The sequence below is a fragment of the Ailuropoda melanoleuca genome, chromosome 7 (assembly GCF_002007445.2).
Source record: "Ailuropoda melanoleuca isolate Jingjing chromosome 7, ASM200744v2, whole genome shotgun sequence".
NCBI lineage: Eukaryota > Metazoa > Chordata > Mammalia > Carnivora > Ursidae > Ailuropoda > Ailuropoda melanoleuca.
In genome coordinates, this window is record NC_048224.1 from 83,243,393 (window position 1) to 83,263,533 (window position 20,141).

Below are 20,141 nucleotides of genomic sequence, written 5' to 3' on the forward strand. Positions count from 1 at the left end.
ATAGTATTCTTTATATAGCTCTTGCATATTTTAAAATGTTCTTAAGTATTTTATAATTTTAGCTTCTACTTTTTTACTGTTTTTTATAGTTGACTACTGCTGGTGTATAAGAAAGCTAATGAATGTTCTAAGTTATAGCCAGCTGGTTTACTGAAATCTCTTTGACTCAAATCATTTTGTGTTGATTATGTTGTATTTCCTAGGCAATCATATCAACTACAAATACTAACAGTGATATATCTCACCTCATCCTCCACACCCCATATTTAATTATTTTTCTTGTTTCTTAATGCACTGGCTGAGACTGTAGGGCAAATACTATGTTCCTAACTTTTTATGGAAGTGCTTCTAATATTTCACTATGATATTTAATACAGGCTTCTGATAGAGACCCTTTACTAGGTTATTTCTTGTTAATAGTTATTAGGGACAACTGAATTATAGAAAATGATATTTTTAGCACCAAAGAGATAATCATATAGTTTTATTCTTTCATCTATGAATATAGTGAATTATGTCAATATGTTTCCTTATACTGAATCAACATTATACTCCTGGAATTCAACACATCAGAACTAGTATGATTAAAAGCTGAGGCTCTGGAGTCAGGTGTCTGGATTCAAATCCCAAATCTTTCACTAACTAGTTGTGTGATATTAGTCATGTTATTTAATTCTTTCTACTTCAGTTTCCTCATTTTTAAAATGATGACATTATCTACCTCAGAAGGTTTTTTTTTTTTTTAAAGATTTTATTTATTTATGTGACAGAGAGACAGCCAGCGAGAGAGGGAACACAAGCAGGGGGAGTGGGAGGGGAAGAAGCAGGCTCTCAGCGGAGCAGCCCGATGTGGGACTCTATCCCAGAACACTGGGATCACGCCCTGAGCCGAAGGCAGACGCTTAAGGACTGCGCTACCCAGGCGCCCCCAGAGGGTTGTTTTAAGGATTAAGTAAACTGATAATACGTAAAGTTGTTTCAACAGCAGTCAGAACATAGAAAGTATTTAATATATGATAATTTATTATTTACTGAGTGCCTTATATTTGCCAGGCATAGGGTATGCAGCATGGCAGGGGTCACCAAACTAAGGCCTGTGAGCCAAATCTGGCCCCCTGCCTGTTCTTGTAAAGCTTTATTGGAACACAGTCATACCCAATGTTTATAACTTATCTATGGCTGTTTTAATGCTCCTACAACACAGTTAAGTAGTTGTAACAGTCCATACAGCCACACATCTTAAATATTTACTATCTGTTCCTTTATAAGAAAAAAACCTGCCAACTCCAGCAGTACTGTTTCAACTCAAGAAGTTCATAATCTAATAGATGAGACAGACAAGAATTATATATGCTATGGTATGATATGTACACAATCATGGTATTCAGGGTATTATGGACACATGGCAGTTCAGTAATAAAAGACAGGAAGGATTTACACTAGTGAAAAAAAGGCAAGAGAAGATGTATTTTATTTACCCTTAATTATTCTTAGATATGCATTTGTTTATATGTCTTTACTTCTCATCCTACTTTGTGAATTACTAGAGGGAAGGGAATACGACATTCATCTTTGTGACATTCATATTGTTAAGTATCTAGGACATTTAAAGAATTAACAAATGATAAATGAATAATAAATGGTGAAAATGGTGAATGGTGAAAAGAAGAATAGGCAATTCAGGTGACAGTGATTAGACATGTCAACCAAAGTTCTAGATAAAAATATCCTATGGCAAGCAGTTTACCTGCCATGTTAAATGGGCTCTCTTTTGGGGCGCCTGGGTGGCACAGCGGTTAAGCGTCTGCCTTTAGCTCAGGGCGTGATCCCGGCATTCTGGGATTGAGTCCCACATCAGGCTCTTCTGCTATGAGCCTGCTTCTTCCTCTCCCACTCCCCCTGCTTGTGTTCCCTCTCTCGCTGGCTGTCTCTACCTCTGTCAAATAAAAAAAAAAAAAATCTTAAAAAAAAAAAAGGGCTCTCTTTTAATCTTTATAACAGCCAATTCTAAAAGATGGATCCTATTATTACCTCTCTTTAAAGTGAAGAAACTAAGGCCTGTAGAGGTAAAGTGACATGTTCATGTTTATACACAGCCAATAAGGGAGGAAGCCAACAAATAAACCTCTAATGTAAAACACATGCTCTTTCTACCACAAAGCTGGGAATAGATACAGTCACAGGATATCAACAACTATATACTTTGAAATAGAGCCCAAAGACATTATAAGGATGCAGCAGAATTATGGTATGATTTTAGTATCTAAAATTGAGCAATGATTTGAACAAAACGCATGTTTTTGAAAATATTAGTCTGAAAGCAGCCTGAAAGATGGATTAGAGGGAAACTGCCCCTACAAATCTCCAAAGGCTACTCTACCACACACATTAGGGCAATTTTAGCAAGGTTCAAGTAACAGATTTAAAAAATACAATTGCAGGGGTGCCTGGGTGGTGCAGTCAGTTAAGCATCCGACTCTCAGCTTTGGCTCAGGTCATGGTCTCAGAATCCTGAGATGGAGACCTACGTCAGGCTAAGCACTCAGCGTGGAGTCTGCTTGGATTCTCTCTCCCTCTCCTTTTGTCCCTCCCCCTAAAATAAATAAATATTTATAAAAAATATAATTGCTAGCATACAGTGGTGGTTGAGGAATAATGATGCACCAACTGATCTGAAGTATTGGAAATAGCTGGTCCCAACACTTATAGAAGAAACAAAAAACTATTAACTAAAGTGTAAGAAAAAAGTATATATTGCAAATGAAAATATTACATGGAAAAAAATCAAGTTTTAAGAACAAAACTGCAAATTGAGAATGCCTGTCTTAAGCAAACCAAAAAAAATCTAGAAAATGAAAACATAATGAAATCACATATTATAAATATTTTCATTTTACAAACTTAAGCAAATCTTAAGAAAAACTGACTCTGACATAAATAACTATTCCAAGCTCAATCTCAAAAGTAGTTGTTGAACATAACATCTATTTCTGCAAAAGAAAGCATATCATTACTTTTTAAAGAAAATTCTTAACTGTGCTTTAAAATGCATTAGAACACCTACTTAGAACCCCCAAAGTAGGAAGATTTTTTTTCTCTCACGGGGGAATTGAATAATAAATCACTTAAATTTTCTAACCTATTCTGTTCAAATATGTACTGAAATGTGGATTCTGAAGAAGGAAAACAGAAAATACCTACCAGATATTTGTGACAGAGGCTGATTAAAACATTCTAATTTATTAAACTTAGGTAACTTTTATATCAAGGTTTATTTCAAAGTACACATCAAATTTACTTTTTATTTCTAACTAAGCACAAGAGATCTCAAGAAGCGAGAAAGGAAGAGAGACTGAAAGTCAATCAAAAGCAACAGTTGTATCTGTAAAATAAAAATACTAATACCTAGCTGGCATGTCTGCATAGGATTTAAAAAAATTACGAAGTATAGGGCCTAAACACCAATGAGAGTTCAACAAGTGGATCTTATTACTATACATGCAGGAATAGTCTTCCACTTGAAAAAAAAGAAAACCTTAAGGAATACACTTTTGTGTATAATTTTTATGTCACTATGGAAAAGACTAGCTGAAGCTGCCTGGAATATAAGATCAGTATTCCCTTGCAAAAAGGAACAGAGGCATTGGATATGGACCACAATGAAAGAGTAATAAGAATAGAAAGAAAGCTTTTACATGCATTCTGTTTGCCAAAAAAGCAGTTAAAACTTTTGAGTAAACTAAACGTTTATTGGAAGCACATTTGCAAAACTTTGGAGGATAAAACATGAATTCATGATTTCTGGTCTTACTTAAACAACAACAACAAAAAAAACCAACAACACCAAAAACAAAACTGCATTGCTTCCAATATAGCAGTATTAACGTAAGCACTTATTTGGTACTTTGTTTTCATGGTTTCCAACATCTCTTTGGGTGCTCACAATATTTCTGTGGGGAAAACAGGATAGGTATTATTCTCAATTTTAATGACTGGGAATTTAATATGGAAAAAAATTAATCTGAGATCATATGGCTAATAAGAGTAAAGATGGAACTAAGATCCATGGTACTTAATCTCCTAAAAAACAAAACAGCTGGAATGACCCAGCTGTTTCAAGTACTGGCAAAAGGGAGGTGGGAGAGTAAATTGTTAATTTCCCTTTAAAGCAAAATTTAAAAGCCAAATTTTTATTAGGTAGCAATTCATGAAGGCTGAAACTTAGTTCAAAAGGTTTATACTGCCTTATGATATAAAATAGTATACATATTTACAAAGTATGAAAAATGTTCATATAAATAATTACAAAAATTAGCTTAAGTTTTGAAGTTTTATTTATTTGGTTGGTTTTAATGTTTTTAAGAAGGAAAAAAAGAAAACACACTGATTTTATCTAGGCAGCTCTCCATCTTATTCATCTTTACTTTTTCCAGCACCTAATATTATCCTTCATATATAAAACATATTTACTAATGCCTTCAAATCAAAAAATATTCTATGCCATATTCTTGCTCTCCTGATGATACAAAATTATCTCATTACTCTTGATGACAGAGTAACCCTAGCCAATTCATTCATGCAACCATAACCCGAGGCACCACTATTCACCTGGTAATGGTACGTGAAACACAATGTGAAGGAAACAATTGTTTCAGAAATACACATCTATAAATTTAGAAACTTCAAAGAGCTATTTCATGTAAATGAATTTTCAAAATAACTGATAATCTTTAAATCACAACTTATCTTTAAATAATCTTAATGGAACTATTTCATTTTTTAAAAAAATTTTAAAAGATTTTATTTATTTATTTGTCAGAGAGAGAGAGAGAGCACAGTGCGCACAAGTAGGGGGAGTGGCAGACAGAGGGAGAAGCAGGCTCCCCGCTGAGCAGGGAGCCCAATGTGGTACTAGATCCCAGGACTCTGGGATCATGACCTGAGCCAAAGGCAGATGCTTAACTGACTGAGCCACCCAGGCATCCCTTAATGGAAATATTTTAAAAGAGATTTCTAGGTCTTCTTTGCTTTAATCTGCACCCGACACAATCTTTTCTTGATGACTCAAGTCATCAATGTAAATATCAATTATTAGAGTATTCTGTAACACAATGACTCTTCTTGGAGTTATTGAGAGGTGCCTGTTTATCTCTTCACTAACTCATCCTAGACTACTTTTAAAGACAAAGTTTCCTACCGCGAGGTCCCTATTATCACTTAAAAGCCACCAGTACCCTGGCCAAAGTTTATAAAATGCCAATTGCAGTGTAAAATATGTAAAACCAGAACAGGCAGCTGATATACTTAACCTTATACAAATTTTAAATCAAGCCATGATGAAGCTATTTTCACTCCTCTAAGGCCTGGCTCAAAGCTTTTCTTCTTTCACTTCCTAGTTCTGAAACCTAGTCTAGGCTGTTGCTAGAAGTTTGGCCACATTTAAATAACAATTACAATAATAATTATTTCTGCATATTTTCTTTATTTTTACTATAACATAGGGAACAAATATAAATGACAGTCATAACAAAACGCACCAAAGAACCACGTACACAAATGACATAAGGCATCTCACTGTATGTGCCATAAGGACAATTACCTAGCCCAATTATTAGCCACGACTCAGCAAACTAGGTCCACTGGCCAAATCCAGCCCACGACAAGCTTGTTTTTGTTTGGCCCTGGAGTTAAGAATGATTCTTATATTTGTAAAAAATTATTTAAAAAATAAAAAAGAATACTCAAGAGAGACAAGTAAACTGCAAAGCCTAAAATATTTACTATCTGCCTCTCTATTAAAAGTTTGCCGATTCCTGACCTAAGCTGTAATAAACAAACACATATAAGACATATACAGCTATCTTTTACACATAAAGTTTAAGCTATTAATACGTCAAAGCAGACATACAGTTCTTTCAGTGATGAGTTCATAATGATACAGCCAAATTATCTTCTCCAGCCCTGCCTATTCCTTTTGATCATGCCCTGCGGCTTAGCCAAAATCTGTAGGCAACCTTCTTCCTTCCTCTCAATACTTACCCTTGGATGCTCTCAGACTGGTCTCCTTGCTCCTACTTCCAGCCCTGGATGTCAATCTTTTCTGGAATGTCTTTCCTTTTGCTAAGTCCTTCCCAAGCTTCAAGTCTGACTTCTTCCAAATGCCCTCCATGATCTTCCAGCCCTCAGTGGCCTCACTTTCTTTCAAATTACAGTCCTTGCCACACAATTCAACAATAACATCTTATATTTTTGCTAATTATTTTCTGTGTGTTAGTCTAGTATCCACAACTATTTTCTGAATAACTTGAAGGAAAGATATCACACTGCATTAGTATCCTCACTTTAATAGCAGCTCATCATCCTCTGAGCACATGTCATCTCCCAAGTGTACCTCTCTATCTTGGAGAAAAAATAACCTTAGGACTGGTAATGGGTGAGAAGTGACTGGAAATATCAAAAGGTAACACCCACAAAGTAACTTGATGGAAGACCATAAGTTACACTGCAAACTTACAAAGTGAATGTGAAAGACAAACAAAACTAATTGTGGAAGGATAGAGAGATAAGGATCAAGAGATTAAGAGATCACTGAATAATACCCTGAAATGAGATCAACATATTAAGAAAATTACAAAAGCTTACAATACATGTTAAAAAAAACAAAATTTGCCTTTCAACACTATTGGCCATTAATTTCCTTTTAACCAGCAGCTCTTGACATTGATATCCATAAACACCTTTTTTTTTTTTTTTTTGGCAATGTGGTAACTGAAGCACTAAAAACTTCAATGGGATAGACATACACTGTGTTCTAAATCTTTAGATTTTCAATATTCTAAATTTATTTAAGTGTGCTAGAGATTGTGAGAAAAAAAATCATTTGTCATTTGATTACCTGGCTAATAAAATTGGAAATCATGTGCATAACCCTACATTACTCTCAAAGATACCACCTAGACTCATTTTCATTCGAAAGTGCACCAACAATATAAAAAAAAATTTTTAGTACTTCATCAAACAGTATTATAAAAATATAAGCAAAATATAAGGTGCACAAGACTTGCATGTATGAACATAAAAAAAGTTTTAAACAATCATATATATTACCCATGAGTTTAAACCAAAAACTGCATATTATAAATTAAATGCTCTTTACCTAAGGAAAGCTACAAAAGACAATGAGAATATTAATCACATATTCCTTCTTTTTGTCCTGGGTTTTATAGTCTCTCAGTCCTGACCTATGCCTGGCTGCTCAGAGAAGAGGGAAACAGTTTTCTTAATTAGTAATAAAATATGCTTAATATTATACTGCAGAAATTTTACAACTAAAAAGTAATTATTAAATGCATGGTAAAATGAATCAGCTCTCAATTACTCACATGATGAGGGGAAGTGATGACACAGATAACACCAAAAGATAATCCTAGCATCAGTTTTTTCAAATGCATATCATTAATTTGGGAGAAGCAAACTGCCTTTATAATCACATTTGACTGAGTCCAAAATGTTTATATTCCCTAAACATTCAATGATTTTGAGGTTTCGAAAGGAGAGACAAAAGGGGAAGAGAAGGAGTTAACTCAAAAGCATACAGGTGGCTAAAGGCAACCAGCCTGGGATAAAAAAATTTCTGTCAACCTACATGAGAAAACAGAGATAATCTATGAAGAAATAGAAAAAAAAAAATTTACCAACACAGTGCTAAAATTTTTAAATAGAACGTTATTTATAAAAATTTTAATGAGATTTTTTTCCTGTTAAATCATCCTTTCTTCCCACTAAGTAGTAGTATTAGCGATGGCAAGAATTACCAGTGGACCAAAAAGCTGACAGCAAATTTTAGGTTCTGTGTTATAAAAGATGTGTTAAAAATCCTTTTTATCATTGCTTTCTGTTAAGCCCACCATCTGTCTCAACAGGCACTTTATCTCATTACTTGAGATAAATCAATTCAACCAAGAAAATACCAAAAAGGCAGAGGATTCATTCCTCTGGAATAATTTTAGGTGATTTAAATAAAACTTACATGATGGCAAGAATTACAGATTTAGCAAAAACACAAAAAGTAAATATTTACCCAAATACAAGATCATAGCCACAAATCTCAATTAGTTGCTGCCTAACATATGGCTCCAACTCCTGAGTGGCATATGTTTAGCACTGGTGCTGGTAATAGCATGGTGGCAAAATAGTATAGTAGCAGTTCAACTTTAGTTATTTCATTCTTATAATACAGAAAAACACTTCAACTTCGGTTTCAAGAACTAAAAACACAGACCACATTAAGAAACAAATAATTATGTTGCTCGGTTTTAAAAGCCCATACTGAATACATCTGAGGATTATACTGCAAAAAGGAAAAAAAAATCTTACCAGCTCATTATTCTTAGTTAGAAGATGCTCAGACACAAAGGTGTCCAAAGAAACTAACATAGTATTTCACAAAAGAAAATCTCTAATTCACGATTCCTAGCACCCCAGCAACCATTACCCACACCCCCCCCCGCAAAAATATCCCAGGGCTTTTAACGCTAGCAGTTTGATAAAGGTACGATCAACGACTACTTTAATTAAGACAGCCACCGTTGTGCTCCAGACTATATGACAAAATTATTTGTTCATTTTCCTTTACCTAACGCATGGCGTCCCTCCACAGCCGTGTCAAAAGTTCAAAGATCCAGGTTGTTAAACAGGGCGAGGACTACAGCCTCGAGTCAACCTCCTGACTAAACAGGTGGTTAACTAAGCCGGGTAGAGGAACGGCCAGGTACTGGCACCAGCCAAACAGGATCAAACACACAAGGGCGGGTTTTCGAGGTTTTAACCCCAAGATGAACGGGGGGAAACTCTCTTCAGAAAAAGCGTTCAAGTTCGGCGGGTGCCGGCGGCCGAAGCCCAAGGCGCGGCGGCCGCTCAGCGATCTTCTCCGGCGGGCTTCGCACTCGACCCCCGAACCTCCGCGAGTGGCGCTGCTCACCGCCGGCCGGGGGGCGGAGGAAAGGCCGCCCGCGCCCCCGCGCCGCCTCCTCCGGCTGGTGGCGGGGCCGCAGTCGCGCCCCCGCAAGCGCCTCCGGGCGAGACTCGGGCCCGGCAGGTGGCCGACAAGTTGACGGGTCCTGTCCCCGGCCCCACTCCCCCCCCGCCCACAACGCTCCCACAGGACGGGGTGGGCCGGGCCCCTCGACGGGCCCGAGCCCCGCTCGGCGCCCCGGCCCCTCAGACCCAGCCTAACGGTTTCCGTGGCGCCTGCTCCGGGACGAGAGTGGGACCGCTCGGTCTCCCCCGCCTTCCCCGAAGGGAGCGCCCGCGCTCTCACCTCCGAGTCACGCCGCTCTGAGGCGGAGGAAGGCGGCTACCTTGGCGCCTCTTCTTCGGGTTCCTGATCGTTCTCGCTCTACCTCAGCGGCAGAGCCAGCTCTCGGGGCCGCTGCGGCCGCCGGCGCACTGACTGTTGGGGTGGTTTTCCGGCAGTGACGGCGCCGCCTCAGCCCCGCTCTTCGCTCCCTCTCCGCGTAGCTCCCGCTTTCTGTTTCACCCGAGGGACCACGAACGCCGCCGCCGCCATGCTTACTACGGAGCCGGGAGGAGGAGCCCGGATTCGGCGCGCCCAGTGCGGCTGCGCGAGCCTCGCCGACGGCGCCCCCGGCCGGCCCGGACCCCGCGTTCCCGCCCCGCGCCCGAACCTGCTGCCCTGCGGATCTTTCCCGGGAGCGCAAGTCGCCCGCCGAGCCCCTGGCGCTGGGCGTCCGAGCGCCCCCTTCCCGCTCCCATGGCGCCCACCGCCCCCCCGGGGCTGCAGGCTCTGTCCTGAGGCCTGGCTGGGCCAGGTTCGACTTAGCATCTGCCGCGGCCAGCCTGCGAGCGACACTAGGGAAATGTCGAGTTAATTGACGTTCCTAGGGCCACTCACGCAATTCTCAGTCCAAATTGTAAAAGGCTCCCTCTGAGACGCGCCCGGTCAGCCTCTTTCTGAAAGCAGAAGAACTTAACGCTGGCAGGTGCTTTTAAAGACACTCCCCCAAGGAATAGGAAGCCAAGCGAAGTGGGTTGGATATTTTCCATCCTAAACACTTAGAGCCCCGGATCTCTACGGCAAGCAAAAATATTTAGATAATAACTTCAGTTGAAAACGTGGGGGTTAGTTTCCTGGTCTGTTCCCTAGCCAAATCGCATGAAAACCCATTACCTTAAATTGGTACAACAGCACGAAGATTTACAAGTGAACAGAGCAGAGATTCCTTTAAACCTCCAGCAATTGGGGGCGCTGCAATAATTTCCGAGGGCGGCCAAGGCTGCTTACTTTTGGAGATTCCACTGAAGGTCTTGGGAAAGGGGGTAGTCCTTGGGATGGAGAGTCTGACCCCAGTAACTGTCCCTTCAAAAACAGGGATGTGTGTAACCAGGCTCCCTGTTCTGGCTTTATTTTACCTTTTTAATTGTGCTGCGTTTTAAAATAGCAGTATTTTTATTTTAACCCTTCTCAGAAATCCTTTTAAAATCTACTTACTCCCTACATTCTTAAAGAGTACAATGGTTAATGAAACCCTTTGTCCATGATTGACCATCAAATATGATACCTTGGCCATATGCTGAAGTCCCAGGGGATTGCTGAGGTATATAGGATCCCCACTTTGGTGATCTCTTTTTTTCTCTTTGGAATGTTCTCATCACCTTTTCTAATAACCTGTCACTGCTTCTCATCTCCTCATCTCTCTTTATCCACTCTGAGCCTTCCTCTCATCCTTTCTACTCTACTGTTTATTTTTTACTCTTTTTTTCTTGGTGGCATTTCTCTGGCTCCAGGTGATGATTGATCAGATGTTTATATCCACAGCCAGCTAAGGAGAGACTCCTTTTCTTCCCATCAGTAAATAGGACAGTGACTCTATATCAAGTGATATTTTGAGATATTTTATTGCTGTTCACTATCAAAAGTTCTTTCCCTGTGAGAGGTGTTTTCTTTCCTTAACTTCCAGTTTTGGCCCTCTTCCAGACAAAATTGTTGGAAAGCTGATCTCTGAATAACTGAAGCGTAACTGTATATTGTTTTAAAATATGAGTATTTATCAGAGTGTGGGCAAGTTGGGTGGCTTCTCCATATTGCTACCCTAGCTCTGTTTGGTCTGAGACTGAGTTAGTGGTTTCCAAACCTAACTCTAAGCTAGTAATTTCCAAAGCTTCCTACCTGGGAGTTTTTTTAAAACGCCAGAATCTTGTAATCTACCCCTCAAGATTTTGCCTGAGGGCGAGAGAGGGAGCAAGAAATGGCATTTTTTTTTAAACTGTATTTTTTAAAAAGTATCCCGGGCATGCCTACATGTATAGGCACAACAAAGAAGAATGGCTATTTGAAAAGAGACTAAGACATAATTCCAGAGTATCCCTGAAGTAGATGTAAAGATTGTAGTCAACAATATGCAATGCTGGAAGGTTGAGTCAAGTGAGGACTGGGGAATTTATGTCCTGTGGAGAGAATGAATCATACACATAAATAACCCTAACACAGGCACCAGTATGAATTCTCTGGGAATCCAGAAAGGGACAAGAATTTACGTCAGCTTTGAACAAGTCACTTCTCAGTGCTTCATTTTTCTTCTCAGTAAAATCAGGGTCATTTTCAATCTTTCTTAAACTCTCAACAATACTCAACGCTTTGACCAATTATTTCTTTGCATATTTCTTCTTCCTTTGGCCCTATACTCTTGGCTTTTTTCCCTACACTTGTGAGTACTGTGTCTTTAATTCCTTTGCAGTTTCCCTCTCCTCTCCTTAGCTATTAAATATAGGACTGCTTCACAATTCAGCTTAGGTTCTTTTTTGTGTTCATTATTATCTCTTGGCCTAAACATTGTTATCCACACCAATGGCTTTAGTTATCTATATGCTGATAATTTCCACATAGGTGTCTCTAGCCCAGACCCTTCCCCTAAATTCCAAATCTGATACCAACTGTTTTATTGACATGTTTACTTAATGTCACAGCTACAAAGTTTAGTCCAACTGAGTTCATAAACTCTTCTTGTTTTCCTTTCTCCTCATCTATCCAGTTGTTCAAATCAAACATGTAATGGTCATCCCCTATATCTCCCTCACCCTCATTTTCCATATTCATTGTAGCATCAAGTCCTGGCAATTTTATCTTCCAAAGCTCTCAAATTGGTCCACTTTTTACCCATTGCCACCCATCCAGTCTGGCCTCACTGCATACAATCTAAGCCCTTCCATTTATTTTTCACTTTGCAGCCCAAATGATCTTTCTTTTTTATTTTATTATTATTATTTTTTAGAGAGGGAGAGAGAGAGAATGGGGAGGGGCAGAGGGAGAGTGAGAGAGAGAATCCTAAGCAGGCTTCATACCCAGCACAGAGCCTGAGGTGGGGCTCAATTCTATGACCCTGAGATCATGACCAAAATCCAGCTTTGGACATTTAACCGACTGAGCTACCCAGGTGCCCCTGCAGCCAAAATGATCTTTCTAAAAGCAAGTAAGACTATGTTACTTCCATATAAAACCCTTAAACAGCATCTCATTTTAAGATATGATCAAAATTCTTAAGGTGGCCTACCAGACTGCATGAGGTCTTGCCTTCCTGACCCTCTTTTAGTTTTTCAATGTGCTGTGATCCCAGTAGCCACAGGCTCTCTGCACTTTCCTGTCTTCTCCCTTGTAACCATCTTATCTCTTACTCATGGGAGTAAGGAAAAACATTTCTGACTTCCCAGAGGAGCTCAAGACCCCTTATTGATGTCAGCAGTGCTGCTTTAGGTACACCTTTCCTTCTGTGACACCATAGCTTGCAACATTTTGATATGTGTGAATACTAGGTATATTTCCATTGCTCTCTTCAGGAAGAGAAGGACTGTGCCTTTATTTGCTTACACAGTGCCTGGCATGTAGTAGGACCCCTGAAATATTTCTTGAATGGTTGAATTTGTTCTTCGAGGTCCCTTCTAGGATTCTAGAAGGTTGTCGAATCATACAATTAGGAAGGAGATTACTGAGCACTTTTAAGAGAGAAACCTTCTGTATGATTAACGGGAAGAGATTCAAGAATATGTTGGGAGACAATTCTCCATAGAAAAGTCATATTTCTGTATGTCTCATGAGTGGAAGCACCAGCAGGTTTTGTTCTAGATTATCTGTCGTTTCCAGGATGTTTATATAACAGACAGCCTTGTAAGGTAGAAATAGTGTCTCCCACTGCAATAGAGGGCACATTTTCTTTACCATCCAGCATGACAATGTCTCTTTTTGTGGTGAAGGTTGAACAGCTTTTTTTTTGCAGCCCATTATAAAAGATTGGGGACTTCTAAGCTTGGTGTTCCTCAGCTGTGACACAGACCTACTACATATGTGGCATCCCCGGGGCCACTCCATGTTGCCCCTAGGTGAAAGCCAGGAGACAAGGGAAATGCTGTGAACATGAAGCTGGTGCCGCTCACTGTGTCATATGTAATACAGTCCTCTGACCCAGAAGACTCAGGTCTTCTGCTGGCATCCAAGAAACTGTAGCAGGCTAAATTATTAGCTTGCAAGGAGCATAAAAATCTCAGACCCGTCACAGGGCTTGACAAAGTACAGTGGGTTGAAGAGAAAGAAAGAGATAAAAAAGTCAAAGAGCCAAGTGGAAACTTGTCTTTTAAGAAGTTTGGGGGGAAAGTTTGGTGAGGAAGAGAGATGGGAGAGCAGATCGAGGTGGAAGGGCTGTGCTGACTGAATTCTCTGAGCAACATTGGGGTTTCTAACTCTGGACAGAGCCAGAGAAAACACTACTGCCATTGCTCTTCTTTTCAGATGGAGAAGTGGTATACATCTGGTGGAGGAGAGGGCGGTGAAAGCAATTGATCAGGACGTATACCAGTTAAAGCAGTGAGAAGTTTTTCATCCTTTGTCTCTGAGAAGGAGTGTGGTATAAAGTGTGTGTTGTGGGGGGAGTCAGGTAAATCTGGGCTCAAATCTCATCTCTACTACTGACTGGTTGATTAATCTTGGGCATGTTACTTTTTGAGTCGTGTCCTCACCTGTAAACTGAGGATAAAATGCCTACTTTGCAGGATTAAGTGGCATAATGCATGAAAATGCCTGGTATATGTCTGATGCCCAGTAAATAAATGATAGCTGTATAATTAATTGTCCTGGCTAATTGTGACCTGGTGAGGTAAGGAAAGTCCAGAATCTTCCTCAATATTTCCTAAGATACACGGGAAGGAACATGGCCACAGTCAGTCTTGCTCCAAATTCTTGATTCTATTGCAATTTCCATTCCTTACTGTGCTTTCCCAGCCATGTTTTACTCTATGGAAGGAACAGTTCCTTCCCTAAGACCAAAGGAAACAAGGCACAAAATAGGAAGCAACTTGATACTGATCATTGACGGTTCCCACTAGAGAGAATTTCTCACTGGCCATCATTCTCCTCAAACCCCACCCTGTCACTATGTTGCTATGGATCTTCACTCTAACAAGAATCTTCTCCACATTTTTCTAAATTTCTGGGACCCCTTAAAGTTACCTCCCTTTAAAGTTACCTGAAGAAAATTCCCAAATTCTTGTTAATTTATTATTATTCAGAGCAATTTAGCTCTTTGTTTTCTGTCCTCATTTTTATCCAGAATACTTTTGGAAGCTTTAGTTTTCTTTTCAAAATAAAAAAGATCCATTTGAGTGACTTGCCATAGTAAAGAAGAACTCCGTTTTAGAGAAGTAGTTCTTAAACTTTGGCTTGACTAAAAAAGCACCCCGGGTGCTTAATTAAGATATAGTGGTTCTACTATGTGTCCCCCACACCAAGATTTGGATTCAGGAATCTGTAGTTTATAAGCCCTCCAAGGGAGTCTGATGAGGGTAGTCCATGGCCCATCTTTGAGTGAGCATCTTAGAACAGTAAAACAGCGTCAACTTTCACAAATAAGATGGTTTCTTTCTCTTGTGACATGGAGTTAAATTAGGATTGACTCAATTGTTTAAAAAACTGCTCATCTGTGGTTCAAGTCTTTTATATTGTTTATTCTTTATAGAGAAAACAATTAGGAAAGACCAAGGAATTCTTTAATCACAAAATGACAATCCTAATAGTCCAAATTTGTCAATGTTAATGATATGGTTTCAAAGTCATGCTGCTAGAGACAGTCTCACTTCCACAGAGGGTAAAGTCTTCTCTGGTTACTGGCCAGGACTCATTGAACAGGTTCCTGACCTGGATGGGCTCTACAAGAATAGACAGATTATAAGGATTTTCTCTAGGTTGAAAAAATAAGGTTTCTATATCTGTCTTTTAGACTGTCAACAGCTCTTTGATGTTTTGTACAGCTTTAGTAGGCTCTGATAGCAGCCCTGGGGTTGAACACACCAGGATCATTATCCAGCATAACCAGATGACATACAAATCAATTTTAAAGACAGAAGAAGGAGATAGGCATCTATAAGGATAATGAAGCCGAAGATGACTTGGGATTTGAAAAAACTATTCCCAAACTGCATGTCTTTTTTTTTTTTTTTTTCTTCAGAAAGGCAAATTTCAAAACCAGAGCAGTATATTATCAACATAACAATGAAATTTTAATCTGAAAAAAAGAAAAATAAAATTTAAATGAAGTAGGATATGAAAAATCAGACAATCTAAATTGTCACTAAACTTAGTTATTCCTCAAGTTTCAAGAGTAAATGTTTAAACCAAATTGTATTTTAAAACTAGTAGACAAATTATCTATGCTATGTGAATATCTTTATATAAGTTGCCTTTAATTTTTATGCACGGTATACAAATAAAGCAGGCATCCTTTAGATAAGGAAAATGACTTCGCGTAATGGGAAAAACTAGAGAAATTATTTATAAAATTGAATACTTTTAGTGAAGTAAATAAAATACTAATTTTATTTCAAATTTTTATGCATAAAAATTTTGAAAACCAAGGCACTTCTGAACTTCGATCTTATTTTTTTCTTTATACTGTACATATAAGATACAAACCCAGCACTATTATGTTGAAAAGACAAAAGCTAAAATTAATTACTAATAGTTATTACCATTGCTAAAAGAAACTCATTTAAAAAATAACAGAAGATGACCTTTGTCAAATAAATACTCAGCTTTAAATTGTAGAAACTCACGACTTAAAACACTGGAAATTTAAATGTAGTTCATTTCCCCAAGCTACAGCAGACTAAAAATAACAATAGGGCTGTGGTGGAACTCTCAAAGAGTAGCTTCACACTCTTCTCACATCCATAGACAAATTTCTTCCAGATGATTCTAAGAATCTCCAGGGATCTCTACAGGTGTACTCCAAGAATTAGTCTTCTGAGCAGTTTGATGACATCACTGTCTTTCTTCTGTCCTCCTCTAGCATATGGAGGTGTTTTCTTCTATTGTTTTCAAAGCCAACAAAATTCCCTGACTGCAGTGCTATCTGTGGTAAGATTACCAATGCCTGACTTGAAGGGCATCCATGCCTGTATCAAGATACAGTTTTCCATGGACACTATCTCCTGTTGCTCTTGCCTTCAGCTCTCAAATTCCCATGTATATCATAGTGAACCAGATAAGTATATAATTGGTTTGCAGCTCTAGGACTCAAGCATGAATTCATGGAATAGACAGCATGTTGCACAAAGCCTTTTCCTCTAACACTGGGCAATTGAACTTGAAGCAAACTTTTCATATATCTCTTCTCTTAGGATGAGATTTTTTTTTTTCTTCCTCTCTCAATAGGCCTGCTCTACCAGCTCTGTAGACATGCCCAAACATGCTCAAATCCTAGGGCAATAAAATGGTTTGAGCTCAAGCTGTGACCCCAGCTACAAAAACAATCAAGTACTTCAGCTGGGGGACTTGGATTTTAATGAAATGATCTACTATATTAATTTTCTTAGTACTACTGAATAAGTCACACTAGGCGACTTACTCAACATAGAATAAGAGCAAACTCCTTTCTTGTAAGAATCTAATTTAAAGTGATAATCCAAATATGCTTCAGAGAGAGGTACATAGCAAAGGAGAGAAAAAAATCAAGAAACATTTATAGGATAACTTTTATAGCAAAGGCTCTGTACAAAGAACAAATGACCTGACCTTAACAAATTTACTTTTTGTGCTGATTATGTCTCTTTTGCTCTCAGCCCCAAGTCCATCCTTTTATACTGTGCTCTGGGATCCTAGGGCTAGGTTTGGAGACTATGTCTCCCAGACTCCCTCATCAGCTGCCTTCCTGTCAGGATCTGCCAGTGGAGGCTGTGGTAACTAAAGAGAGACTGGAAGGCAGGTGAAGGAGAGCTAGGACTTGCTTCCTGTTTGTAATTCTTGTCAAAACATAATAGCGACAAAATAGCCTCAATGTCCTTTGGCATATTTAGCAGTGGTTGGGCCACACTCCTTCATGGCTACCTGTGCTACCCAATTGTGCCCTCTTATTAGCATAACCACTAGCCATACAACACCTCCTCCAGAGACCTGAGTACTAACTATATGAGAACCCCCTTCCTCCAAGCAACTAGGTTTTTCTCATTTAGTTCTCGGCCCCCTGAAGCCCAGCAGGTGTTAGCTACTTCCTCCAGAATCCCCATTTGCCCCTTCAGATTTTCAATATCTATCTGACTAATTCCTTGAATTAAATCCCTCTGTTTGAAATACCTACATGGTTTCTGATTTCCTGCCTGGATTTTGATTGACAGATTTTAACCAGATAGATTTAAAATACCTGGTGAGGGAGGCACAATATACTCATGCAAAAAGACATCCAGAGATATAACATTTGAAATGAATAGCTCAGATAAAATTTGTTACAGGGGTTCAAAAAGGCAAGCGATCAATTGCTATGGGTTCATCAAACGCAGGCATTATGATTTTTAAATTCCACTTCTTATATTTAAACTTCAACACTGTGCTTAAAGTACCACTGCTCTCATTTTATAGAGGAGAAACTTTGGTTCTGAGAGGCTAAACGTATGTTCACATACATACAGCTAAGAAAGCAGCAGAGCTGAGATTCATAGCTTGACTCTAACACAGTCTTTCCATTATACCATGTTAGTTCAGGAAGAGTGAGATTGGAGGTGAACCTTGAAGAATAGGCATTAAATAGAATAGTCAGAGGAGAGCACTTTAATGGGAACGATAGCTAACAAAGGCATGAGATTGGGAAAATGCCAAGTGTGCCTGGGGATAAGAAATAAGCCTGTGCAGAAGTTTGAGTTGGAAGGTACCAAAATACAGGGCAGAGAATGTGGGTTGGGGCCAGATTAAGAGGGACCTTGGTTGACATGTGAGGCATTTAGGAAACACTTTTTTTTTTTTTTTTTTTTTTTTTTGGTATGCTCTATACTGGGCTTGGAGCTAGATGTGGGGCTTGAACTCATGACCTTGAGATCAAGACCTAAGCTGAAATCAGGAGTTAGATGCTTAACTGACTGAGCCACCCAGGCACCCCAGGAACCACTTATCTTTAATCAGGGGTCAGAGATGTGAAATAGCAAAAGTGAAATGCTATTTGGAATTGTTGATTAATGGAGTTCCACTGATATTTGTCAAGCCACTGTTGTTTGATAACTGTTGTTATCAAAGGCTTTTTAAAATAATGAGCAAATTAAAACAAAACAAGAGAAAAACCTTTATGGATTACTGCCATCAAACCAAGTGATTAGAAAGGAATTTTAACTTTGCATAAATTTCAGGATAAGCAAAACACATCAAGCAAAAAAAGCCTTTTAAAGAAAGACACTGGGATTTTTATCACAGAGAAAAAAAGAATACTTATTTATTCCTTGCTTTAAGATAAATCAAAGTCCTAAAATAATTGACATGGCCATGAGAAATGAATTAAGTACTTTTTATAGAAAGGTATTATTATTTGACTAATACATCTTTAAGGGATAATATGAAGAAATATTAAAATGACAAGCCAACAACACTAAATTGAGAGATATGGCAAAGTGGACCACCAATCAGCCTGTCAACGGACTATTATGTTCTGTTACAAACCTCTCCTTGAAACAATTGGATTCAAACACATTATGGGTCAGACAGGCTTTTGTGGGCTAGCCTGGAAATTCAACTGTCATTTATAACTTTGTTTCCATGGCAAAATGTCTTTGCAAATTCTAAACAGCAGACTTTCAAATTAACTTTTGGAATATAACCCATTTGCAGCTTGGGGACCGCCTGTGCTTTGAATGTAGATTGTCTATTATAACCAGGCCTTTAACTCCACTGAATCGCAAAGGATTTCAAATTAGTTAGAGGAGTTCAAATTAGTTATCTTTCTTTCAAATCCAATACCTTAGTTGGGAAAAGGAAAAAAAAGTAATCCACCTGATGTGAAGAAAAGACAAATCCGATAACTTTTTCCATGAAAGGCCTGATTAGGAGGAAGCAAACATTTTGTCTGTAAGAAGAAAGTAAAATGATGAACTAGAAAATATGTGAGTATTTATATAATGGAAGATGGTATTTGTTGTTCCTTTTGCATTCAGTTTGTCTCTACAGTGCAAAGGTAACACAAAGAACTGAGTCGACATCCTTAAGATGCCTGCTTAAACTTTCCTTAATGACATTTGTATACTATAGGTGAAATTTTTCTAGATTAGAATTGTAAAGATTATTGCAGTAATTTTCCATTGACAGCATACAAAAAGATGCTGGCAAAGACCTTTAAGTGATACCTGGCATTAAAAATTGTGTCTTTTCTCAAGGATAAAATGCTTGCTGCTCAGGAAAAGGGTATAAAAAGGATATAATTTCAGTTAATTTTACTCTTTCAAATAATTTCTTCTTACTCTTTAACAAGAGAATAATTAAAATAGATACAACAAAATAAGAAATATTTCTCTCTTCCACCAACTCATACTTTATTGAAGACTTTAGCTAAGCTCATTAAATTCATAGCTGATAGATTCGAGAGGCACTGTTTGTATTATATTAAGTTCTGGTTTTCTGTCAGCTAGGTAAGCTAATGAACACTGGTGTTCTTAACGAAGGGTCTCTTATTATTTTACTCCTGGAATTTGTGTTTGTTTACTTATTTTATAGACAAGATTTCTTCCTGGCCCATTTATCACATAGGTAGTAGGAAGAATACCATTTACAGTGAGGCCTTAAAAACATTTCTTCTATTAGATAGCGTAAGTATCTTTTGAAGTGTTAG

At 38.6% G+C, this 20,141-nt stretch overlaps 1 protein-coding gene across 3 annotated transcripts in view; it reads right to left on the bottom strand.

Moving 5' to 3' along the window:
• FNDC3A (fibronectin type III domain containing 3A) overlaps nt 1-9,602 on the bottom strand; it is a 174,853-nt gene extending 165,251 nt beyond the window's left edge. Inside the window, exon 1 of one of the 3 annotated variants that reach the window (XM_002919108.4) lies at nt 9,320-9,602. The gene's annotated coding sequence lies outside the window, so the exon portion shown is untranslated. Of the gene's footprint in view, nt 1-8,635; nt 9,124-9,319 lie in introns of those variants that run through there. The other 2 variants (XM_034665161.1, XM_019799544.2) reach the window with 2 other exon arrangements.
• Nucleotides 9,603-20,141: the final 10,539 nt, after the last annotated feature.